Source organism: Oryzias latipes, chromosome 4 (assembly GCF_053564925.1).
Source record: "Oryzias latipes strain Hd-rR chromosome 4, Olatipes_Hd-rR_3.1".
NCBI classification, from domain to species: domain Eukaryota; kingdom Metazoa; phylum Chordata; class Actinopteri; order Beloniformes; family Adrianichthyidae; genus Oryzias; species Oryzias latipes.
The window spans coordinates 35,516,121-35,540,460 of record NC_136240.1 but is presented as its reverse complement, the minus strand read 5'-3'; the positions used below and the strand labels follow the sequence as shown (position 1 = coordinate 35,540,460).

Here is a 24,340-nt window from a genome sequence, read left to right as displayed (position 1 = left end):
CCGAGATCCATTGTAGTAACGTTCCAAAGTTACAGAACAAAAGAGGAGATTCTACGAACGGCGTGGCAGAAGAAAGGATTCATCTGGAAGGGCGGACAAGTAAATTTTGACAACGACTATGCACCGAGTGTGCTTAACAAAAGAAAAGAATATGCAGAAGCAAAGAAGGTTCTGAAAGAAAAAGGGATCCGATTTCAGACTCCCTTCCCCGCCAAACTTCGAGTTTTCTACCCGGACGGAACTCGTGTATACAACTCAGCTGAAGAAGCGACGAGAGAGATGGCAGAAAAAGGATTACCGGTGACCGTGCTGAAACCAGCAGAGACGCTGTTAGAGCAGATCAGGAGGCTGACCTGGACTGTCAGCGGAGGACGAGGACAGAGACGGCGACAAGGAGGATCATCATACAATGACAAGCTTGAAAAGTTCAGATGGGGCCCGCCGCAGGAAGACATGAATAAAGACTAAAAAGCAGTGACAACAGCAGCCCAGATGAGTGCACATATGCTGCAGATTTGGCCATGATGGGTAAATACATACTAATTTTTGTTTTTATTTTTATTTAATTTTTCTCTCTGGGCAAATGCATCCTTTCTTGAATTCTTTTTACTAAAAGTGAGACAGAAACTCTTTGGTTTACTTCTGAGTAATGATTTTTATTTGAATGTTTATTTTCATTATTATAAAAAGCCGAAATGAAGGTAACGATTAGTCGGAGGGCTGAACTTTGAGCTGTATACGGGTTACTTGAATAAGAGCATTTTTGTTACTAGTTATCTTGTTTATCGTTTGTTGGCTGCAGTTCAGAGCAGCCTGAAAGCTGTCTTTCCCTCATCCACTAAAATCCAGACACATCACAAAAATGATGGTGGATAAAACTATAAGAATAATTTCTTATAATGTAAATGGTATGCTGAATCCTATTAAGAGAGGTAAAATATTTTCAAAGCTAAAAAGGTAATGGGGACAAGTGGTTTTCCTACAGGAAACCCACCTAACAGAGGCTGAACATGAAAAACTGAGGGAACGGGCTTTAAACACATTTTTTACACATCCTATAAGTCAGGACACAGAAGAGGATCAGCTATTCTAATATCAAATCAGGTCCAATATGAACACATTTCAGAAACCAAAAATAAAGAGGGTCGATATGTAATGATCATAGGAAGGATTGAAGGGTGTTTGGTAACATTACTTAGTATATATGCCCTCCCAGGAAGTGATTGGCCGGAGAAAGGTAGCTTGCCATCTCTCGGTGGGTGGAGTGTCCTTGCCCCAGGTGGAGGAGTTTAAATACCTCGGGGTCTTGTTCACGAGTGAGGGAAGATCGGAGCGTGAGATTGACAGGCGGATCGGAGCGGCGTCCGTAGTTATGCGGTCGCTGTATCGGTCCGTCGTGGTGAAGAGAGAGCTGAGCCGAAAAGCAAAGCTCTCAATTTACCGGTCGATCTACGTTCCAGTACTCACCTATGGTCATGAGCTATGGGTCATGACCGAAAGAACGAGGTCCCGAATACAAGCGGCTGAAATGAGGTTCCTCCGTAGGGTGGCTGGGCGCTCCCTTAGAGATGGGGTGAGAAGCTCGGCCACCCGCGGGGAGCTCGGAGTAGAACCGCTTCTCCTCCACATCGAAAGGAGCCAGCTGGGGTGGCTCGGGCATCTAGTCCGGATGCCCCCTGGACGCCTCCCTGGAGAGGTGTTCCGGGCATGTCCCACTGGGCGGAGGCCCCGGGGAAGACCCAGGACACGCTGGAGAGACTACATCTCTCGGCTGGCCTGGCAACGCCTCGGGGTCCCCCCAGAGGAGCTGGAGGAAGTGGCTGGGGTGAGGGAAGTCTGGGCATCTCTGCTCAGTCTGCTGCCCCCGCGACCCGGTCCCGGATAAGCGGAGGAAGATGAATGGATGGATGGATGGATGGATGGATGGATGGATGGATGGAAGTGATTGGCAATTTTATAAAAAAGTATTCAATATTATGTCCACAGAATCTCGCGGGATACTTATAAGTGGAGGAGATATGAACATAAGATTAACAAAGATGGACTCATCTGGTTCTAGTTTATGCCACATAAAACCTTTAGTAAACAAAGTAAACTCAGTCATCAAAGAAATTGGTATAATAGATGTTTGGAGGGAACTGAACTCAACTAGCCGGGACTACACTTATTACTCAGCACCACAATCAACTTACTCCAGAATAGACTATTTTCTTTATGTTCGGAAAAGATCGACACCGAATCCAGTCATGCGACATAGGAACAATAGATATATCTGACCACGCACCAGTAAAAATGCTAATAAATATCAATGACGAGCCCAAATCTACAACGTGGAAATTGAACCTAAGTGAACTAAATAATGCAAAAATAAAAGAAGAATTGGGTAAAGAGATAGAAATGTATTTTGAAGATAATGATGATGGGGACGTTTCCCCAACTACAGTGTGGGATGCGTATAAAGCGGTACTAAGAGGAAAAATAATTTCGCTCTCCTCATCGTTAAAGGAGCGTAAACAAGAGAAGCTTAATCAATTAACATGTCAACTTAAAGATTTGCAAAAACAACATAAAATTGGAGTGAAACACGATAACGGAACAAAGATAAAAAAAACTACAAAATGAGATAGATGAGATATACTCACAAGAAGTTAAAAAGAAATTGTTTTTTCTAAAACAGGGATATTACGAAGCAGGAAGTAAAGCAATGAAACTATTAGCATACAAATTGAGAAAACAACAAAAAGATAAGACAATCACTAAAATAAGACACTCCCGAACAGAGGAAATACAATATAAACCAGAAGATATCCAAAATTGTTTTGAAGAATATTACAAAAATTTATACACACAGCCAAAACTAGATAACATAAATGAAATAGGAACTTTTCTTGAATCCCTAGATTTACCTAAGGTCACACAGGAACAAAATAAAACCTTGGTGGCAGAAATAACGGAAAACGAGGTGAAGGCTGCAATATCCAGGCTTAAACCACAGAAGACTCCAGGTCTAGATGGCTTCCCAGCCGAGTGGTACAAATGTTTTAGGGCTCAACTAACTCCTAAACTTTGCAAAATATGTAACTGGGTATACAAAAGGGAACAATCCCCTCCTCATGGAGGGACGCTATAATTTCAGTGATACCAAAAGAAGGAAAAGATAAATTAGATTGCAAACAATACAGGCCAATATCAGTGTTAAACGTAGACTATAAAATATTCATGTCAATATTGGCCAGAAGAATTGAGAAGATCTTACCTTCACTTATTCACCTTGACCAGACAGGATTTATTCATCAAAGACAGACCCATGATAGTTTGAGAAGGACACTACATATTATTTGGAATATACAACAAAATAAGACACAAGCAATGCTTATGGGGTTGGATGCAGAAAAGGCATTTGATACAGTTGGATGGACCTTCCTGTTTAAAGTTTTAGAGAAATATGGATTACATAAAACTCTTATTCAGGCTCTTCAAGCTGTATATAATAACCCCACAGCAAGAATTAAAATTAATGGTAGTCTTACGAAACCCTTCACCCTGGAGCGTTCCTGCAGACAGGGCTGCCGATGCTCACCACTTTTATTTGCTTTATTTATTGAACCCCTAAGTCAATTGATTCGACAAGCCAAAGAGATAACAGAAGTGAAAATAGGAGGACAAGAACACAAATTATCATTATTTGCAGATGATGTATTAATCTATTTAACACAACCCCTGAAGTCTTTATCAATACTAATGTCATCCCTAAAAGAATTTGGACAATTATAAGGTTACAGATTAAATGTCCAAAAAACCCAGATCTTAACTCTCAATTTTAATCCACCAAAACAGCTTCTGAATAAATATGACCTGATATGTACTACAAATACAATGAAGTACCTAGGAATTAACTTCCCCCAGGATATTACTAAATTATTTGATGCAAATTATGCCCCTCTAAACTTAAAAATAAAATCAGACATTTCCAGATGGACTCATCTACCATTCCTTAACTTATCTTCAAGGATAGACACAATTAAAATGGTTATCCTGCCTCGCTTAATGTATATTTTCCAGATGCTACCGATTGAAATAAAAGATCAGCAATTCATTGAATGGGACAAGATGATTTCCCGTTATATTAGGAAGGGTAAGAGACCCAGAATACGTTACAAAGTAATGCAACTGTCTAAGGACAAAGGGGGTATGGCACTACCAACCCTCAAGGATTATTATTATGCGGCTCAAATAAGACCACTTGTAGGTCTCTGCGATCCGAAATTTAGGGCAAGGTGGAAGGAAATAGAAGAGGGGGAACACACAGAACCTCCCATCCAAACCAAGTTAGCAGATAATAAACTGACAAATAACTCTGACGAAAACCCATGGCTAAAAATATCACTAAAAATATGGCAGAAAATAGTTAAAAACTGTAATTTGGAGGGAGCCGAAAAGGTGCTGCGATGGAGAGCATATGACACAGATTTTATACCTAACAGGACAGACTCAAGATTTAAAAAATTTAAAATGATCATGACAAAAATACAAAGTACAAATGGACAAATAGTGACTCAGGTGTATTTCACTGCTCTTTAGTCTGAGAAGCTGCATCCTGACTCCGCTCTGCAGTGTTTTCTCCTTCTCAAGCCCGCGGTGCAGCTGTGTTTGTTCGGGAGAAGAACATAGTAATTGACAGTTGGTGTTGCTCTTTTTCTATGGGTTTTAGCGAACTTGAAATTGCAAGATGATTTGCACGTACGTAATTTGGAAAGCTGTTTTACGTACGTGTACATATTAAACTGCAAAGTTATTGACGCACAGGTAGAGAAGAAGCAGAGTGACTTTTTAGCCAATCAGAATGCAGAACACAATGCACGATGCAAATCCTTGAAGTAGCGAAACCATGAAAAGTAAACTGCGTTATAGCGAGGGATCACTGTACTCACATCCTTTTGGCAAGAAATCCATAAAGGTTTGGAGACGACATTTCAAGAAACCTTTCCCTTTAATGCCTTAGCTCTATACAGTAACAGGAACATGCAGTCTGCAGCAGACCAATATTTAATGAGAATATTGCTGGTGGGAGGGAAGAAGGCCTTGACAAGAAAGTGGTTACAACCTGATGCTCCAACAGTAGATGATTGGTATAAAACAATACATGACATTTATGTTATGGAAAGACTGACTTTTGCAATAAAAATGCAAACAGATAAAGGTTTGAGATGGTGGGCAAAATGGGTCAAATATATTGGACCTCTTAGACCAGACCTTCTTTAATTCTAACAAAAAAAAACTGCTCTATTACAAGATAACAGATACTGAATTACCTGAAGCTCACCTGAGCAAAGCTTCCTTCAAGTCCACAATAAACATACAATGAAATGTTCTTTTATTCGTCAGAGAACTGTAGATTAAAGATTTAGTCCGAGAAAAAAATCCAAATTCTAAACATAAAGATGTAAGCCAGAAGATGTGGTCTGCATGAATCCTTTTACTCCTGTATTTGTGTCTACCAGCACTTTGACAGCCACTTTCTGGGATCAGTGTTTGTAGATGACAGTCTGCAAACACTGTCGGTGTTTGTGTCTGAACTCAAACTGTTTTTGTGCAAAGGATCTGATAATGACATTAAAATAAGACTGGACTCTCTGACTGATTTGTGAGCCTCCACAGTTATCCTGAAGGGGGCTTCACCTTCGTTTTTATTGGTGTGGGGATGAAAACACTGCTGTTAATCTGTCAGCTTGGATGTGGTGTAGTGAGCTTGCAGTCAGCAGGTTGTTTGGGTTTGAACCCTGATACTTTATCAGTCTGGTTGAGTCAGAAATATTTAATATTTTTTAAATATTTAATATTAATACTTAATATTAAAAACAGCTCAATTTCAGAGCTAAATGTAGATTCAAACGAAAAGGGGGAAAAAGAGTTTAACCCTGGAGAACCAACTGGGTCAAATTTGGCTGCTGTTTTTTTTCTTCTTATTGTGTTTATTTTATTTATTTGTTCATCATTCATTTTTATTGTTATGGCTGCTGTTATTGCTGATACCCAAACTAAACAAACACAAAATTCAAATGAACTCCAAAAGCCCAGAAAAAAGCTGTTCTTGGGTTCTCCAGAGTTAAAATAATAATTCTTTAACTGAAATGAAGATTTTTATGTCTCATTGTTGTTTTCTTACAGAACACTAACTTTTCTGATCATTTTTGCTTTGGAGACTCACCAATAACATATTTTCTTATTTCCATTCTGACAGATTTGCATGTCTTAACTGTAATAATATAATCAGATACCTACAATTTTCCCTTGAACTCCTCTTTTTCCTTGTTTTCCTCTCATTCCTGGCGGTCCCTAAACAAACACAAAGTAGGTTTAACTAAAACTTACAGAACAAATAATTGCAAAAAATATTTTGGATGCAATTTTCAAGGCATCCATATAAAGCATTGTTCTACGTACTATTGGCCCCTCTTCTCCTGGGGACCCACGGGGGCCTGGGGGGCCCGTACGTTTCTAGGAAAAAACATCAATGTGCACAGCAACAACAGCTTCATAGATCTGACAGAAATACATGTTGACACACGCTGGGAATAAAGAAAAATATGACCTTGTTTGTAAAATTGAATAGTAAAGTCTTAAATGAACAGGACTGACGTACCGGCCAGGATGAGACATTCGTCTGCACACAGCTATTTACAGGTTGGAAGTATATTCATACATTCATCATGGAAGACTTATGCACACAGACAGATACACACGAGATTCGCATTACCAAGATTCTTGAAGAGGGCTGTAAAAACAATACCCATGCCCATATATGTGCAAAAGTGAACAAGCAGGTGGGTTGTATGAATGTGTGCTTCTTAGAGTCCTTGATCACACTGAATGCTCCAGCAAAGGCAGGAGGCCCCCCACCCCAGAGCCAGGGGCAGACAGCACAGCAGCCCGGCCGATCCAGGCATCCAAGAGCCCCACATCAGACAAAGACCCGGGAGCAACCCCCCCCCCCCCCCCCCCCCCCCCCTCAGAAAAAGACTAATTTTATGATGGATGTTTGTTTTAATTCCTTCTATGTCTTTATTTTGTCTTCCAGCTGCTGTTAAAGGTTCAATAAGTAAAGCCAAGAGTTCTAAGGGAGAGTCTTTATCTTTTTTATCCAAGTGCTGTCTTGCTCATATATTAACCCTTGTGCTATCTTTTCCAAACCCCCCCCCCCCCCCCCCCCCTACATTGACGTGTTCTCCCTACTATGACAAAGGTGGATAAAGGTGGAAAGATTTCATGTAATCCATGGACACCAGTGAAGATCACAAATCATTGAAGAAAAAAGGTTCAGAGCACTGTCTAGTGGGTCTAGATGACCCCACTCCCAATGATAAAGTGCCTAGGATAGCACAAGGGTTAACAAGGTAAAATGGTAATAAAGTCTTACCCTTTGACCTCTGACTCCAGGATCTGGTCTGGTGTCCTGATGTCTGTCTGTGTTTGGAACTGTTGGATTTCTCTCTGCTTTGACCAAAGAATCCACGTTCTGATTGAAAAATCTCTCAGTGTGGGTTTGATTAATTATTTTGTCCTTGTCCTCTTGTCCGTACCGTCCCTTCTCTATATCCACACCAGCTTCATCTTCATCCCTCTTCATCCCGCTCTCTTGTTCTTCATCTGGAAGCAGCATCACGTTTGCTGTGGGGGGAAAAGTTGCCTCCATTTCTTTTGTTTCTTTACTTGTGATGAGTACAGCATTACACGGCCGGATCTCTGAATCGCTGGTACTTGATGCATCTGTGCTTTGCTGTGTGGGAGATGAGGCGGTCAGGTTTGTGGGCGGGGCTTTGGGAGGGGATGCGGAGTCTAGTGACTCCGCCTGCTTTTGGGGCATTTCTTCCTCCAGTCCAGACGCACTGAGAGTGACTGCTGGAATCCAGGATGATGAGGATGATGGACTGGGAATACCTTCCATCATCTCTCCTTCCTCAGATGAAAGCTTCTCTCTGGAGGCGCCGAGTGCAGATTCTGTGGTGGACACAGAAACTAGAAGAGATGTCGGCGCAAACTGAGGCTCATCAAAGATATTCTGACTTTTTTCTGCAGGACTCTGAGGTGATTGAGTCTGTGGATTTGAAGTTGGAGTCTCAACACAGCCCATTTTGGTGACACCATTAGATTGATAAAGTGATGGCTGATCAGTCACATGAGGAGGTTCTTCACCATCTGGGCTGTTGGTAGTAATGCCTGTGGAGCCCCGTTCATCTCTCAGTGTCACCATTTTGGGTGAATTGGAATGAAAAATCTCTTTCAGAGTCTGAGGGAGGGGTTTGGAGTTTTCTGACACTTCCTCGTCTTCAGTGTTTGGTTTTGCTTTTGCGGCTCAGCCTGCTGTGGTCTTGGTTTCTATGGCAACTTGAGGTTTTGCTGCAGCTCAAGTAACCTATGAAGGGCCAATGAAGCGAGGAGAGAGTTTCCGAGACTCACACTGCAGCGGGATGTCCCGGGTCGACAGCCAGACCTTTTGCCCCCGTACGTAGTCCGGAGCAGGAACCCTATGGTGGTCCGCCAGTGCACGGTTCCGCGAAGCAGTCCGGGAGAGAGCCGCCCGAACTTCACGCCAAATCCGACAGGCCCTCCTGAGTTGGTCCTGGACAGATGGGACAGCCACCGCACTCTCTAGAGAGGGGAACAGGGGAGGCTGATAGCCAGCAGAAGCCATGAAGGGAGATACACCCATCGCAGAAGAAACCAAGGTGTTGTGGGAGTATTCGACCCACGGCAGGAAAGTGGACCAGGATGCAGGCTGACTGGCAGTCACACAGCGTAGAACCGCCTCCTGGTCCTGGTTTGCACGCTCCGTTTGTCCATTGGTCTGGGGAGGGTAACCCGAGGAGAGACTCGCTGTGGCTCCAATCGCTCGGCAGAAGGCGTTCCACACCCTGGAAGTGAACTGGGGGCCACGGTCCGACACGATGTCCTGGGGGAGTCCGTGTAACCTGAACACGTGCTGGACGAGGAGGTGGGCAGTTTCTAAGGCGGAAGGAAGCTTGGAAAGAGGCACGAAGTGGACAGACTTGGAGAACCGATCAGCAATGGTCAAAATGGTAGTGTTACCTTCAGAGGGTGGAAGGGCTGTAACGTAATCCAGAGAAATATGGGACCAGGGCCGGTGCGGTACAGGAAGCGGTCGCAGGAGACCCGCAGGTGCACGGTGGGAGGCCTTTCCCCGAGCACATATAGTGAAGGCCTGGACGAACTCCCGGGTGTCTGAGGCCATGGAAGGCCACCAGAAGCGCTGCCGCAGTAGAGTTGGGGTGCGGTGAATACCAGGATGGCAGGCCACCTTAGAGCAGTGACCCCACTGCAACACTGACGAACGAGTTGATGGAGGAACAAACAGAAGTCCAGGGGACACTCAGGGGGAGAAGGGCAGTTCACTTGGGCTCTCTGAACACCATGCTCCACCTCCCAGACAGCGGCACCGATCACACAGGAGTGGGGTAGTATCGTATCCTGAGATGCCGGGTCTGAAGCCGGGTTGTCAAACTGTCTGGATAGAACGTCTGGTTTCACGTTACGAGATCCGGGACGGTAGGTGAGGGTGAAATTGAAGCGTCCCAGGAAAAGGGACCAACGAGCCTGCCGTGGGTTTAGTCGTGGGCAGAACGGAGGTACGACAGGTTTTTATGGTCAGTCCATACCAGGAACGGTTGAGATGCACCCTCCAACCAATGATGCCATTCGGTCAAGGCCAGCACCACCGCCAACAGCTCCCGGTTTCCCACGTCGTAATTTCTTTCTGCTGGTGAGAGCTGCCGAGAGTAGAAAGCGCAGGGGTGCATCTTCTGATCAGAGGACGACCGCTGGGAAAGTACAGCGCCAACCCCAGTCTCTGATGCATCAACTTCTACCACAAATTGAGCCGTAGGATCAGGGTGAGACAACACAGGTGCAGAACAGAAAAGATGTTTCAGCCTTTGAAAAGCCAAATCGGCTTCCTTGGACCAGGAGAACCTTTCTTTTACAGAGGTGAGTCTGGTGAGGGGGGAGGCCACTGAACTATAATTTCGGATAAACCTACGGTAAAAGTTAGCAAACCCCAAGAACCTCTGGAGTTGCTTTCTGTTAGTGGGTCTAGGCCAGTCCGCCACTGCTGTAATCTTAGCAGGGTCTAGCTTGAGTTGCCCCCCCCCTTTCAATAACAAAACCAAGAAAACTGATAGTGGAAACATGAAAAACACATTTCTCCCCCTTGACATAGCGCCTATTGGTTAACAACCGCTGAAGGACATGTCTGACAGGAGTCTGTGAAAAAATCAAAATGTCATCTAAATAAACAAACACAAATCTATTCAACGTGTTGCGCAGCACATCGTTAATGAGACACTGAAATACCGCAGGAGCATTGGTAAGTCCAAAGGGCATCACAGTGTATTCAAAATGTCCGAGGGGGGTGTTGAATGCCATATTCCACTCATCTCCTTCCTTTATCCTCACCAAGTGATAGGCGCTTCGGAGGTCTAGTTTAGTGAAAACTGTGGCTGGCGGTCTGGAGAGAACTAAAGGCAGAGTCCATGAGTGGAAGAGGGTACTTGTTCTTAACAGTGATAGCGTTTAAACCTCTATAATCGATGCAAGGGCGGAGGGTTTTGTCCTTTTTCTCAACAAAGAAAAACCCAGCCACTACTGGAGAAGAAGAGGGGCGAATGAGACCAGCTGCCAGGCTCTCTGTGATACAAGTCTCCATGTCTTCCCTTTCTGGTTTAGAGAGGTTATACAACTTGCTAGAGGGAAGTGGAGCTCCAGAAATCAGCTCAATCTCACAGTCATATGGTCTATGGGGAGGCAGAGACTTAGCGTGGTCTTTTGAAAAAACATCTTTGAGGTCATGATATTCTGGTGGAACTAAAGAAAGGTCTACAGGCCTAGGGGGCACGTGCGAACAGGCAACAGGCGGCACAGCAGAATGCAGGCAATGAGAATGGCAAAACAGGCTCCAGTGTACAATAGATTGTGATGACCAATCTATGTGTGGGTTATGCAACTTCAACCAAGGTAGAACTAACACGAGCTGAGCTGATGTAGAGGGAACCACATTAAAATAGATCAGTTCTCTGTGATTTCCAGAAACCAGCAGAGACACAGGGAGAGTACGATGAGTAACACAGGCCAACAGTCTACCGTCCAAAGCATAAACTCTCCTAGGCCTAGGGAGTGGTTCTGTAGGGATCTTGGACTGAGAAACAAACCGAGAGTCGATGAAGTTGTCATCCGCACCCGAGTCCATTAAAGCATGGATCTCTACTGTGGTTGAATCAAAAGAAACACCTTCAAGGAGGAAGCGCCGGGAGGAGGGGTCAACAGGAGTTCGGCTCACCAGTGCCCCTCCTGAGCCTGATGAGCATGGTCTTTTGGTCGCGCAGGACAGCTGCGCCGGAGATGGCCGGACAGGCCACAGTAGATGCAGAGCCCCTGGTGGAAACGGCGTTGACGTTCCTCAGCCGAGAGCCGAGTCCTGCCGAGCTGCATGGGCTCCTCACTGCTGACCAGCTGGATTGGTGCTGAAATGGGGGTGGCCGCCCTCTGAGCTGGTCGCTCAGGGTGTCCTCCGCTTCGGCTGCGGGGTCTGGGGTGGGGTGGGGTGGGGGGTCTTGTCGGCCCTGACCTGTGGGGGGGCATTCTGGGGGAGGGGGGGGGGTCCACTATTGGTACGGGGCAGGGGGGGTTGACGGGCCGGGGTCTCCGCTGAGGCCATCGGCGGTTTCCCCGGCCGGTTGGCTGCCTCGGTCCCGTCGAGGCCTGACCAGAGCTCTTCTAGGGCCGGCGTTTGGGGGTGGGGGCCTGGGCTTGCTCCGGGGGGGGCCGGCGCTTTCTGGCTCCTCTCTCTCTGTGTGGGGGGGGTGGTGCTGGGCCTGGGGTGTCGGCGCCTCCGGGGGTGGGGCCCCTGGGCTGGGTGGGCCTGGCCCCCTTGCTGGGGGGGGGGCGGGGGACAGCTGTTTGACCACCGGGGGACAGTCTATCAGCTGTCCCCAACTTACCCCCTTCCTCATATAACCTCATAATAGGGTGAGGGGGTGGGGGGCTTAGCCTGCGATGAGCCTTGGGGGGGGTTTACTAGGCAGTGGCCCCCCTCCTATGGTTGCCGTATGGAGTGGGCCCCCCCTCTTTCGGTTTTATTTGCACCTTAGACATGTAGGGCCCTTGGTAGGGGGGGTGCTTGGACATCACTGCCAGCAAGCAGCGGATGTCCTCCTAGCACCCTACCCGCCAATTTTAACCGCACCTTAGACATTTAGGGCCCCTTGGTGGGGAGGGTGAGGGGACGTCACTGTGAGTAATCAGGAGATGTCCCCTTAGTGCCCTACCCGCCAATTTTAACTGCACCCCCCTTAGTACACACACCCCTCCCCCCTCAATATATACATCCCAACATAAACACACACACATGCACACACACACCATCTCAAACACACATACACGCACACACAATTTGCAAGGAAGGTGGGACCTGGGTCCATCTGTCCCCTGCCTCTTCCCTGGTGGGGGGTGCGGGCCCCCCTTTGCAACGGCGGCCGTGTCCCCGGGGTGCCGGCTTCCTGGGCCCGGCGGTGCTCTCTCCGCGCGGTGGGGGAGTTCACATTACATCTGAGCCGGGGGTGTCTGGTCCCTGGGGGGTGGGTTCTGGTCCTTGCTCCTGAGTGCTGGGCCCCGCCAAATTTCCAACTGTGGCCGAGCCTGGTCGGGCCATATTTATAACACCCCTTGTGGGCCCTCTTTTTTTCCCCGGGGTTCCCCCCTCCTGGGCGGGGGCGGCGGGCCCCCTGCCTCGCTCCTCCCTGGACCAACCGTGGGCCGGGCGGATGGTTGCCTGGAGTGCGGAGCGGGTCTCCCTTGGGGGGTCCTGGCTCGTACCTGGGGTTGGGGCGGGGGGATGCCCGGAACTCCTGGGTGGTGGTGGGGTGCTCGTTTGGGGCTGTGGGCGTCCTTCTCCGGTGGGGCTCTGCGTTGGGTTCTCCCGGCGCGGCGGGGGGGCTGCTCTCCTGGTTGGGCTGGGGCGGCGCTCTCTTTCCCTCCGTGCTTCCCTGGCCTCTGGCTCTGGGGGCCTTGCGGCGGCCCTGCTGGCCCTGGCCTGGGTGGCGGGCTTGGTCGCCCGGGCGGCGGTTGTTCCCTGCCGGTTCCCGTGTGGCGTTGGGGGGATTCCGGCTGCCGCTGCTGGTGCGGTGGGGGTCTTGGGGTGGGGATGTCTGGGCACTCTCCCTCCTTCTTTTCACGTTCCACCATCCATTTTAGAAGAACATAAAACCTCACCTGAGCACTGGTGTTAGCTCACCTTTGCACTAATAGCTTGCATGACTGAATGACTGAAATATTTCACACTAGTTGGTTATCAGGCATAAGTATGCGTGTGAACACTATCTGTTTTGTGTACATGTCGACAGGTGGACATTTTTGCAGCTAGCAGGTGTGTTTATAACATTTGAGTGTGTGTGTGGACAGGCCCCGCCCTTTTTGTACTGCATTTGAACCTTACCATAATGATTAACAACCAGTAAACTTGTTGCTTTATGCTGCTTCATGGTCTTATCCCCCTTCCCCTCCTATTATCACCCCCTACCCCCCCATCTCTCTAGCGTCCGTCTCTCTTCTTCCCCTCTTTCCTTTTCCGTCCGGTCCAACACCAAAGATTTTCAGACATGATTGAAATTAATAAAGTTTGGCCTCAATTACAAAAGGGGTTTCTTCAGACATACCTTTGGTTTGTCAGAAGATTAATAACTCCTCTTGTTAAAGCAAAATATGTCCAACACAAGAGGCCCTCAGCTCTCGTCTGTCTGCCCAGCTGTTGGACAGGACAAGTTAAAAAAAAAAAAAAATAAATAAACACCTTCAAGGAGGAAGCGCCGGGAGGAGGGGTCAACAGGAGTTCGGCTCACCAGTGCCCCTCCTGAGCCTGATGAGCATGGTCTTTTGGTCGCGCAGGACAGCTGCGCCGGAGATGGCCGGACAGGCCACAGTAGATGCAGAGCCCCTGGTGGAAACGGCGTTGACGTTCCTCAGCCGAGAGCCGAGTCCTGCCGAGCTGCATGGGCTCCTCACTGCTGACCAGCTGGATTGGTGCTGAAATGGGGGTGGCCGCCCTCTGAGCCGCAGCCGGGGGACTCACGGGCTGGTGACGTAGCTCAGGCGGAGAGCAGCGGCTTGAGTACGGCGTTCCTCCTGCTCTTTCCCTGCGTCTCTCCCGAAGACGGTTGTCCAGTCTGGTGGAGAGGGAAATCAACTCCTCCAGACTTGAAGATTCGTCGCGAGCCGCCAGTTCATCTTTAATGTCCTCCCTGAGGCCGCGGTAGAAGATTCCTATGAGCGCTTTCTCGTCCCACCCACACTCTGCAGCCAGAATCCGGAAGTCGATGGAGTAAGCCGATACCGGACCAGGACCTTGGCGTAGGGCGAGCAGGCGGTTACTCGTCTCTTTCCCCTCCAGGGGATGATCAAAAACACGCAGCATTTCTGCGGTGAACAGCGGCAGGGATTCACAGAGCGGGGAGTTTCCGCCAGACAGCGCTACAGCCCAGGCGGACGCCTTTCCTGAAAGCAAACTCATTATGAAAGCCACTCTTGCTCTGTCGGACGAAAAAGAGAAGGGCTGCTGCTCAAACACAAGCCTGCACTGGTGGAGAAACGGTTTGCAGAGTCCTGGTTCTCCTGAAAACCTGCTCGGAGTGGGGATGAAGGGCTCACGGAGCTGTGAGGCAGGAACCGGAGGAGGAGCTGGACTCGGAGCTGGGTTGAGGTCCACGGAAGGAGCATGGTCTGAAGACTTTAGAGATGTGAGTTGGGAGGAGACCTCGTCCAGACGACCGCCGAGCCGGTTTACTCCGGTGGAGAGATGTTGAAGAGAAGACATGATCTCCTGAAGAGCTCGGTCATGTTGTCCCACGAGAGCCCCTTGGGATGTGATGGCTTGCTTCACTTTGTCTAGCTCTGCGGGATCCATTGTGGCCAGGTTATTCTGTCACGGCGTGTAGACGGATCCCAGAGCAGAGTCAGACTGGATGTGTCAGATAAGTGATGTTTATTAGCTTCACCACAGGAACAAAACCAAAGGAGGCAGACTGGGGGTGAAGGCAGGAGGCTAGGCCACAGACAGCGTTCACAGGAACAAGGGCGAGGCCACATGGAAAGGAAAATAACCTGGCAGGTTGGAAGAGCCAGGGAGAGGCTTTTAAAGGACAGTGTAGATTGGGTGCAGGTGTGCAGAGACACCAGTCTAGAAGGCCACGCCTCCTGCCCCAGGCCACCCTGCAGAAGCACAAAGCAGACAAAACATAAGTACAAAACACAACAACACAAAACCAAATAAAAGAAAACCCCTAACCATAACATTTTTATTGCCTGTAAATATACTTGGATTTTTATTTTGAAACAAACTTAAGGTTTTGCATGTTTACCTTAAACATTATTCTTATTTATACCCACCAGCAATGACCATCAAGCTAAAATAAAGAAATAAATGAGTCAAATACAAATATTACAAGAAAATAAGGACTCAAACACAAACCCTCAGACTTCCATGGGTCAGAAGCGACAGCAGCAGTCCGACCGTGGCGCCCAGCATGGCTTCAACAACAGACTGAACTTCCTGTTGGTGTGTCTAAGTCTGTGCAGCCGTCACGCCCCGCTGGACGAGACGTAACGCTCCACCTTCTGAAGGCAACGCTGGTCCCACCTTTACAGGATGGAGAGATGAACACACACAAACAACAAAGAAGACAGTTGTTTGTCTACACATCTGTAAAAATGAAATATTCAGCCAAACAGATTAATGTTTGTGGGCTTACTCAGTGTCTTGGAGGAGTTTTCTATTGAAAAGCTGGATTCTTTTTCTGAAGAAACATTGTTCTTTTTCATGTATATTTGCTCAAACTTTAGGTTAATGCTAAAGATGCTGACTTTAAAAAGCATCAAATGGAATATTTATCCAAACAGATTAATGTTTGTGGGCTCATTTAGTGTCTTTGAAGGAGTTTTCTATTGAAAAGCTGGATTCTTTTTCTGAAGAAACATTGTTCTTTTTCATGTATATTTGCTCAAACTTTAGGTTAATGCTAAAGATATGGAGTTAATTCAGTCTCAATAATCAGAAATGCACACAACCGGTTTTACAAATGCACACGCTCCGATTCACAAATGTCATTTTATGCAAACGTGAAAAATAAATTCGGAAATACACACCCTGTGTTTCACAAACACACAGATTGTGTTTCACACATGCACACTAAATGTTTTACAAATGCACAATAAGTGTTTCTCACAAATGTGCATACTGTTTTTCACAAAAACATTTTAGAAATTCACAATAAATGTATCAGAAATACACAGTAGGTGCTTCACAAACATGATTTTTAGGTACACATGTGATGTGAACTCACAGATCATTCGAATTGCAGACTGTGCATTCAAAATCCCGTTCTCGTTTGTGAATCTCCCCGTGTGTGTGAGAGATTTTTCTACGGTGAATATTGAGACTCATCTGACGGAGCGGGTCGACTAATCTCACCATTGGCTAGTGAATCTGTCAATCAAACTCATCGGCAAAGCAGGCGGGTTCGCTTTTAACCAATCGAATGGCCCCTTACACTCCTCACTTTCAAAGTGACGAGGGAGGGAGCTGTTCAGCACAGCAGTTGGGAGGACGCGGGCGGCAAACATGGCGGAGAGGTCTTCTGAACGGGATCAGTCTCAGCCCGTAAGTAATGCATTTATTTGATCATTCCCTCGTTGTACGTCCTGTAATGTTATTGAATACTAAGTTGAAGCGTTCTCCTTTGCCAAGTGACATGTGTGAATGCTTTATGAACACTGCAGCCGAGTCGTTTGCAGAGTACCCCCACCACAAATTAGCTCAGCTTTGTTTTGCTTAGCCTGTGCAAGTTGTGGCTGCCTGTGAGTGTGAGTGAAGTTCAAGCCGGTGTCGGTTCAAGCTAGCGTCTATAGCCAATGATCTGTAGGTTCTTAACATGATTCATAAGGAACTAAGGGGAAAACATGCCGGATTTACAGCAGCAAAGAAAGTTTAATAAAAAGTATTGATTTGGAGACGGCGATTTGTTTAAACACTGATGCTATGCTATGCTAACTAGCTAGTTGTTCCGTGTGCTGCCTTATGTAAATGCGATCCGGGTTAAAGTTAGACACAGCATTTTCACAACCCAGACTTTAAGACGGGGTGGACTGTGCAACAAAGTTAATTCATATGACATTCATGAAAACGGCATTTTTTAAATATAACAGACATGAATCCACTGTTGAATGAAAGAAGCCTCATTAAGTTTCTAACGTTAGAACCCGTATTCATTGTGATGACCAGCCCTGTGAGATTGTGTCAGAGTGACAGCCACTAAATTCCCCGTATCTTTACTTCCAATGACGTAATGACAAGAATCCCAAACATTATGTTTTTAGGCTGTTTTGTAGTCGATAAGTAGTCACAGAAAGGGTGGATGGGAGAAATCAGCTGTCAACAGTGATTTGAGTAGAAGTTACTGTAAGTATTACACACAGGCTTCCTGTGATCAGTGTCTTGTCTCTGATTTTTTTTAAAGGTGTTCTTTACTACAAGCTCAAGTAATCATAGCAAGAGTGTTTTAAAAAATTCCCCTTTCATATATTTGAAAATTATGTAATTTAAAATCAGACAGCTAGATTATCTAATCCATGTTTGTTGTGTTTTTATTTATTCTCTAGGAATTACTGAAGCGTGACAGCGTGACAATCTTTTGTTCCTCGTGCCATCAGGCAATACAACTCTCTGGCAGGGCATCTTACAAGTAATTTCTTTTAATTTTACCCACTGATTTTCCAATTATTTACCTTTTTTTTATCAATCTTTTTATTTTGTGATATTTCTATTTGTAATGCATGTAAAAACACATAAACACTTATGTGTTTTTTTAAGATGGCCATTTAAAAAAAATTTCCTCAGGGATTATTAAATACCCTTCTATTCTATTCTATTTCATATTTTATCATCCTATTGTATTACTGTTTTACCTGTCAATTGGGAATTTAGCATTTTTGCCGCCGTAAACATCTGTCAGTTGAAAGTATTTGTACTTGTATTCCATAGATCTTGTACCTGAGAAGATAGCAGACAACAACTGTGCAGACACCCACTTGGCCTTCTTCAGTGACGCTGTGAACGTTTATGGCTTACCTCTGAGGTATTCATGTTATTCATAAAGAAATATTTTATTCACATATCAGGCAGTATAAGTACTTGGTTATTTGTACAAAAATAAAATTACTTTTTTTAGACTCCTCTCCATAAACAAAGGCAACTCTAAAACTTTCCCCTCATGAATAACATTTTACCCCCCCTTAACAGTCTCTCTCACCTCATTTTTTCCCCCAGTGATACATGTAACCCACTCCTGCAATTTTTTTAACCTAGAAATTCTACTTATTGGCATCATACATAAGAACATTACATTTTAAACTGATGTGTACCGTATTGGCGATGCATTTGTAATTATGTGTTTGAGACATGATTTTCATGTTATTGTCAGGGTGAGAGGAGATCACGGAGGAGAAAATGTGGGCATAGCCGAGTTGATGCTCACAGTACGTACAACTGACACAAACGGCTTCATTGTGGGAAAAGTGTACACACAATCAACGGTGAGTTGAACCTAGTTTTAGAAGCTTTAATATATACACAGGGCTCCAGACTGCGTCCATTTGGTCGCATTTTGCGACCAAAATTTGAGAGTGTGCAACTGAATTTTACACCCAGTCGCACATGTGCTACCAGTAAATTTGCCTCCTCCACCCTCCGTATTTTTTATACATTAAACATGAAAGGAGCACGTCAATGATCGATGAAATGAGAGAGGAAATCATCAATGAGACGCGAGCGCACACGCACGCAGGCAGACACACACACTCGCGCGAATACTCATGAGACTGGAGCACACACGAGCACACACTCGCGTTTCATTGAGTGATGCCTGAGGCGGCCAATGCGTGTGAGAAGAATAGGGAAAGTCACTGCAAGTGGCTAAAATATGTGGAGGGGCGGGGCCTAGAGATAATCGAGCGCGCGTAAACATCCGTGGGAAGGAAACGGAGACAAATATCATCACAACCTGATATGTGCGTCTGAGCTATGAGCAAGCGAACTATTGATTCGTTCTTCCGACCTGCAGCTAGTGTACCAGTGACAGAGTGTACAGCAGGGGTCTCAACTCGCATGAAATCGAAGCTGCAGCGAGACTGAAAGAGACCAGGAATTAGGAGTTGTCCTTAACATTCAATTTCGTTTTAATATGCCTCTCCCCCTAAGTATGAGCTGTGATATTACATGTTTTATAATTATTTTAATGTTTTGTAATGGATGTAGCCTTTTTTTAATCAGTTGGTATTTTAAATTATTTTAATTGATCAGTGAACTACAAAAAAACCCATCAGGACGCATGTCCCATAATGCATTGTTTTTTAGTCTGTAGGGCAGCTTTTAGTCAGTTCAATACTAAATTTCCAGCTGCGTTCGCTCTGATTCGTGTCTTGCTCTCACCCCTTTCTCGTGATATTTTTGTTTTGATTGACAGGTGATGTTGGAGCAAAAACAAAAATATACGTCACACACCAGGTGATCTGTGCAGTGTTGCGTCCATCTGGGTGATCTCAAACACGCTTATTGTGCATCTTGGCTGAACCTATTTGGTGTCACCAACATGAATTTCCATCCTCTAATATTTACATACATTTAAGTATTGTTTGAAACTGTGAAATTACGAAAGGTTACTACGGTAATCACTTGTTACTAAAAACTTTTTTTTATTCTAAATGTATGGTATTTTTTTTACTATTTTTACTTAGTTGTACTGTCGTGACAGCGATGGTGATGTCAGTTTACCTGTTGTTGCATCTTCAAAAGTGCAGAATAAAATGTGACACTGAATTAGAAACAGCACATTGTAATTTCTGCATCTATTATTAAAGTATTTATTTGTAATACAGTGGAAATTAGTAGATTTGGTTAGAATGTTGATTTACGGTATGCGCCCCTAAATTTTCTGTTTGTGCCCCTAAAATTTTCAGTTAGGGGCCACTATGCTCCTAGTGAAAAAAGTTAGTCTGGAGCCCTGATACATAAAAGTGAATGATGTATTAAAAATAAATCTGACAATATAATATTTCTTTTTGCTTTTTTCCAAATACAGGATTGAGCTCCTCTGGTGTGATGTCTTCGTGAGTGTTACTGGTTTATATTACAACATCCTGCACTCTCCTGAGGACCAAGACTTGCTCAATATCAGTCACATCACGTATTCTGCTGCCATTACATTTTTCTACCACGCATTCAGGCCAGTTTGGATGTCTTTAGTGACGCGTGGGACAGCCATCCAATCAGGACGGAGCAAAGCATGACACCAAATCAGCTGTGGCAGTTGGGCTTGACCCAGAACCCTGTTTCTGATCCCCGGGTAAATGCTTTATTTAATCTCACTGTACTGGACAACTGATTTGTGTGCAGTTTGACTAAAGTGGAAAGTATCAAGAAGAGTATCATGAAATCATAATGACTACAGTGAATTTTCATCGATAATGAATGAAAAGGATTATTGTTGTGTGGTGCAAACAATTTCCCTAAATTGTTTGTTTGTAGGAAGAATAGCACATCTGCAAGTTCAAAATGCATCACAATGCATGGCATTATGAGCCATCAGATGTACTAATGTCACTACTTTGTTAAGGTTCACTTATTTGAAAATTATAAACAGTTATGGAGATATGAGGTCTGCCTGCCAGCAACAATATAAGTTATTATTAGTCGGTCACTGTTCCTACATAATCTAAAACACAAAAAAACAGTGCTGTTCATAAACAGTATCTTTTTTTTTGTCAGGGTATGCTGGTTCCAGAGATTGAATGGGAGGAGAGTGGATCCATGACTGAACCTCATCCTGGGATCAATGTCCTGGTATGGGACAGTCCTCTTTTGGGTCCACAAATGTTGGAACTGCAAGACGACATCAATCCATTGTGGAATTCAGACCGTTTGGGAGTTGACCTACATCTTTACTGTCCAGTGTGTTTAGAACTTAATTTAGGCGACATAATTACATACAGAAGAAGAGAGACTGAGGGGAGTAAGACAAAGTTCAAATCAATACTGCTGTATTGTTCAAGGGACTTCATTGTATGTAAGGATGTTATGAAAATTAGTTCCAGTTTAAATAAAATTCAAATCAGTAGAGATCCCACATTTGCTTAAATTTTGATGTTTTAATCTGTCCATGTTTTCACTTTTACTCTGCAATAAAGGGTGAATGTTTGCACTTTGTTGTTCTATGACCATCTTTTGTTGTTTAGTATTTAACCAGCTATAAAACCCAGAGAGATGAGGATCTTTTTTGCAAGGGTGACCTGGCCAAGAGGTGTATATGTATATGGTTACAATATAAAATCAATGACATTTGAGTTATTAAAAAAATTAAGGTCAAGCAAAGTGACTTCGGGCTGAGCAGGGGAGGTGTATATTGGGCGTCTGTGATTGACAGTGAGATGAACTTGAGGTAATGTAGTCCCACTGCGTGGTACGGAGCAAAGTGATGCCAGTTTCTCCACAGAACCTACTGTGGAAGTTGAAGATTTTTCTCCTCCACCTTCATATGATCAAAACCGTGTCTGAGTGTTGAAATGACGCTAGCATGAAAGCTAAGAGAATAACGTACAAACAATCCCGAGTGAAACATTCATTTTAAATCTCATGACCAGTACAGAGTTCGATGGATTCAATGTCAACTGCATTCAACCACTGTTGCCTTGCTTCCAGGTCCACTGAAAAGTTGCACAAGCCAGTAATTTTTGACAACCGAAGGCAATAAACCGACAAGCCATGCTAAGGCTAACACGCTAACGACCGACTAGTACAGAATCAAATATGGGCGGGGCTTTTGCCACCCGCAGAAAGCGTAGAGAAAGTGTAAGGGGCCATACGATTGGCTAAAAGCGAACCCGCCTGCTTTGCCGATGAGTTTGATTGACAGATTCACAAACCAATGGTGAGATTAGTCGACCAGCTCCGTCAGATGAGTCACAATATTCACCGTAGAAAAATCTCTCACACACACGGGGAGATTCACAAACGAGAACGGGATTTTGAATGCACATTCTGCAGTTCGAATGATCTGTGAGTTCACATCACATGTGTACCTAAAAATCATGTATGTGAAGCACCTACTGTGTATTTCTGATACATTTATTGTGAATTTCTAAAATGTTTTTTGTGAAACACAGTGTGCACATTTGTGAGAAACACTTATTGTGCATTTGTAAAACATTTAGTGTGCATTTGTGAAACACAATCTGTGTGTTTGTGAAACACAGGGTGTGTATTTCCGAATTTATTTTTCACGTTTGCATAAAATGACATTTGTGAATCGGAGCGTGTGCATTTGTAAAACCGGTTGTGTGCATTTCTGATTATTGAGACTGAATTAACTCCATATAAAGATGCTGACTTTAAAAAAGCATCAAATGGAATATTCTACCTCACCCCTCCATTTGATTTCATCCTGGGGGAGAAAAGGAAGACTGTGGCTCAGGTGAGGAATGTAACACCAGGATCAGAAGAGCGTGAGACGGACTGATGGCAGGTATGTCAGGAGGGGTGTGGCCTCTCAGTAAGGGGGGGGGGGGGGGGGGGGGGGGTCCTAGTTCCACCCTGAATGGTGGATCCCTAAAGTCAATTTTAGGGGACGTGTCATGATTCGTTTAGCGTGACTGACCCAGATGCTGGAACCCGGAAGAACTGAGGAGGCGAGAGGTAAGTAAGAGAGATTTAATAGATTTGATAGTTGGAGGCTTTGCTGGAGAGAGTCCGAGGCCTGAGCTTGAGTCTTCGGCTTGAAGGTACGGCGCGGCTGGAGGGATAAGGCAGGTGACAGATCCAGAGCGATGAGACAGGAACTTCAAGAGCAGGAGGACGGAGGACGGCGGTCGGACGTAGGACCAAGGCTGACCAAGGACACCAGGTAAGAACCCGAGGACGGGTATCCTGTAGGCGAGGCGAGGGAGAATTAGCGATAGCACAGACACTAAGAACGAGAGCATAAACTTGACCAGACATAAGCACCGTTGAGGGACAACGAACTGGCGTCGACTAATGGTGGTGGAACTCCTTAAGAAGCGGTGGCTGATGAGATGAGTGAAGACAGCTGGTCAGGTCCGGAGAGTGCAGAGAGAAGGGGGAGGAGTCTATCAGAGGCACCATGACAGTACCCCCCCCCCCAACGACCGCCACCTGGCGGTCCAGGACGCCGATCCGGGTGGGCACGGTAAAAGTCATCGATGAGGGTACGGTCCAGGATAAGGGAACGGGAGATCCAAGAGCGTTCCTCCGGACCGTACCCCTCCCAGTCCACCAGGAACTGCAGCCCACGACCACGGCGACGGACGTCCAGCACCCGACTAGCAGTGAAAGCAGGGGCACCGTCGATGACCCGGGCGGGCGGTGGGGAGGTGGACGGAGGGCACAAAGGGCTTTCATGGACAGGCTTAATTTGGGAAATATGGAAGGAGGGGTGAACCTTGAGTGCCGCTGGTAGGCGTAAACGGACACATGAGGGGTTGATGATCCGGTCAATGACGTAGGGACCAATATAGCGTGAGGCCAGCTTGCGGGACGTAGCCTGAATAGGAATGGTCTGGGAAGACAGCCACACCTTCTGTCCAGGCCGGTAGTTGGGTCCCACCACCCTGTGGCGATTGGCGATCTGGCAGTTGCTTTCCTTGGTGCGGAGGAGAGCAGCCCTGGTCTGGCGCCAAATGCTCTGGCACCGCTGGAGATGGAGTTGGACCGAGGGCACTGCCAGATCCAGTTCCTGAGACGGAAACAGAGGTGGTGAGTACCCTAAGGAAGCCTCAAAGGGAGACAGTCCCGTAGCTGTGGAGGGGTGCGTGTTGTGAGCGTACTCCACCCAAATTAGATACTTGGACCAGTCTTCACTGTTCTGGGCAGCCAGACACCTAAGGGCAGCCTCCAGCTCCTGGTTAGCTCTTTCTGCCTGCCCATTGGATTGTGGGTGGTGTCCAGACGTGAGACTGGTGGTGGCTCCGAGGGCAGAGCAAAATGTCTTCCACACTTGAGAGATGAATTGTGGACCCCTGTCGGAGACAATGTCCGTGGGTATGCCATGATGGCGGAATACCTGATTGACCAGGATGTCGGCAGTTTCTGAGGCGGTGGGCAACTGAGGAAGGGGGACAAATAGAACAGCTTTAGTGAAACGGTCAATAACAGTAAAGATGACAGTAATTTCCTTGAGATGGAGGTAGACCAGTAACGAAGTCCACCGCGATG

General features: G+C 45.9%; 1 long non-coding RNA gene across 3 annotated transcripts; it reads left to right on the top strand.

The window, feature by feature from the left end:
- Window positions 1-16,581: 16,581 nt before the first annotated feature.
- LOC144992060 (uncharacterized) lies at window positions 16,582-21,033 on the top strand. Of its 3 annotated transcripts, none has more exons than XR_013655812.1 (7): window positions 16,582-16,720; window positions 17,719-17,801; window positions 18,101-18,194; window positions 18,540-18,651; window positions 20,196-20,223; window positions 20,360-20,459; window positions 20,882-21,033. It is a non-coding gene; the product is annotated as an uncharacterized LOC144992060 (long non-coding RNA). The 3 variants fall into 3 exon arrangements; XR_013655811.1 differs by having other exon boundaries at window positions 20,340-20,459; XR_013655813.1 differs by lacking the exon at window positions 18,540-18,651 and having other exon boundaries at window positions 20,340-20,459.
- The last annotated feature ends 3,307 nt before the right edge of the window (window positions 21,034-24,340 follow it).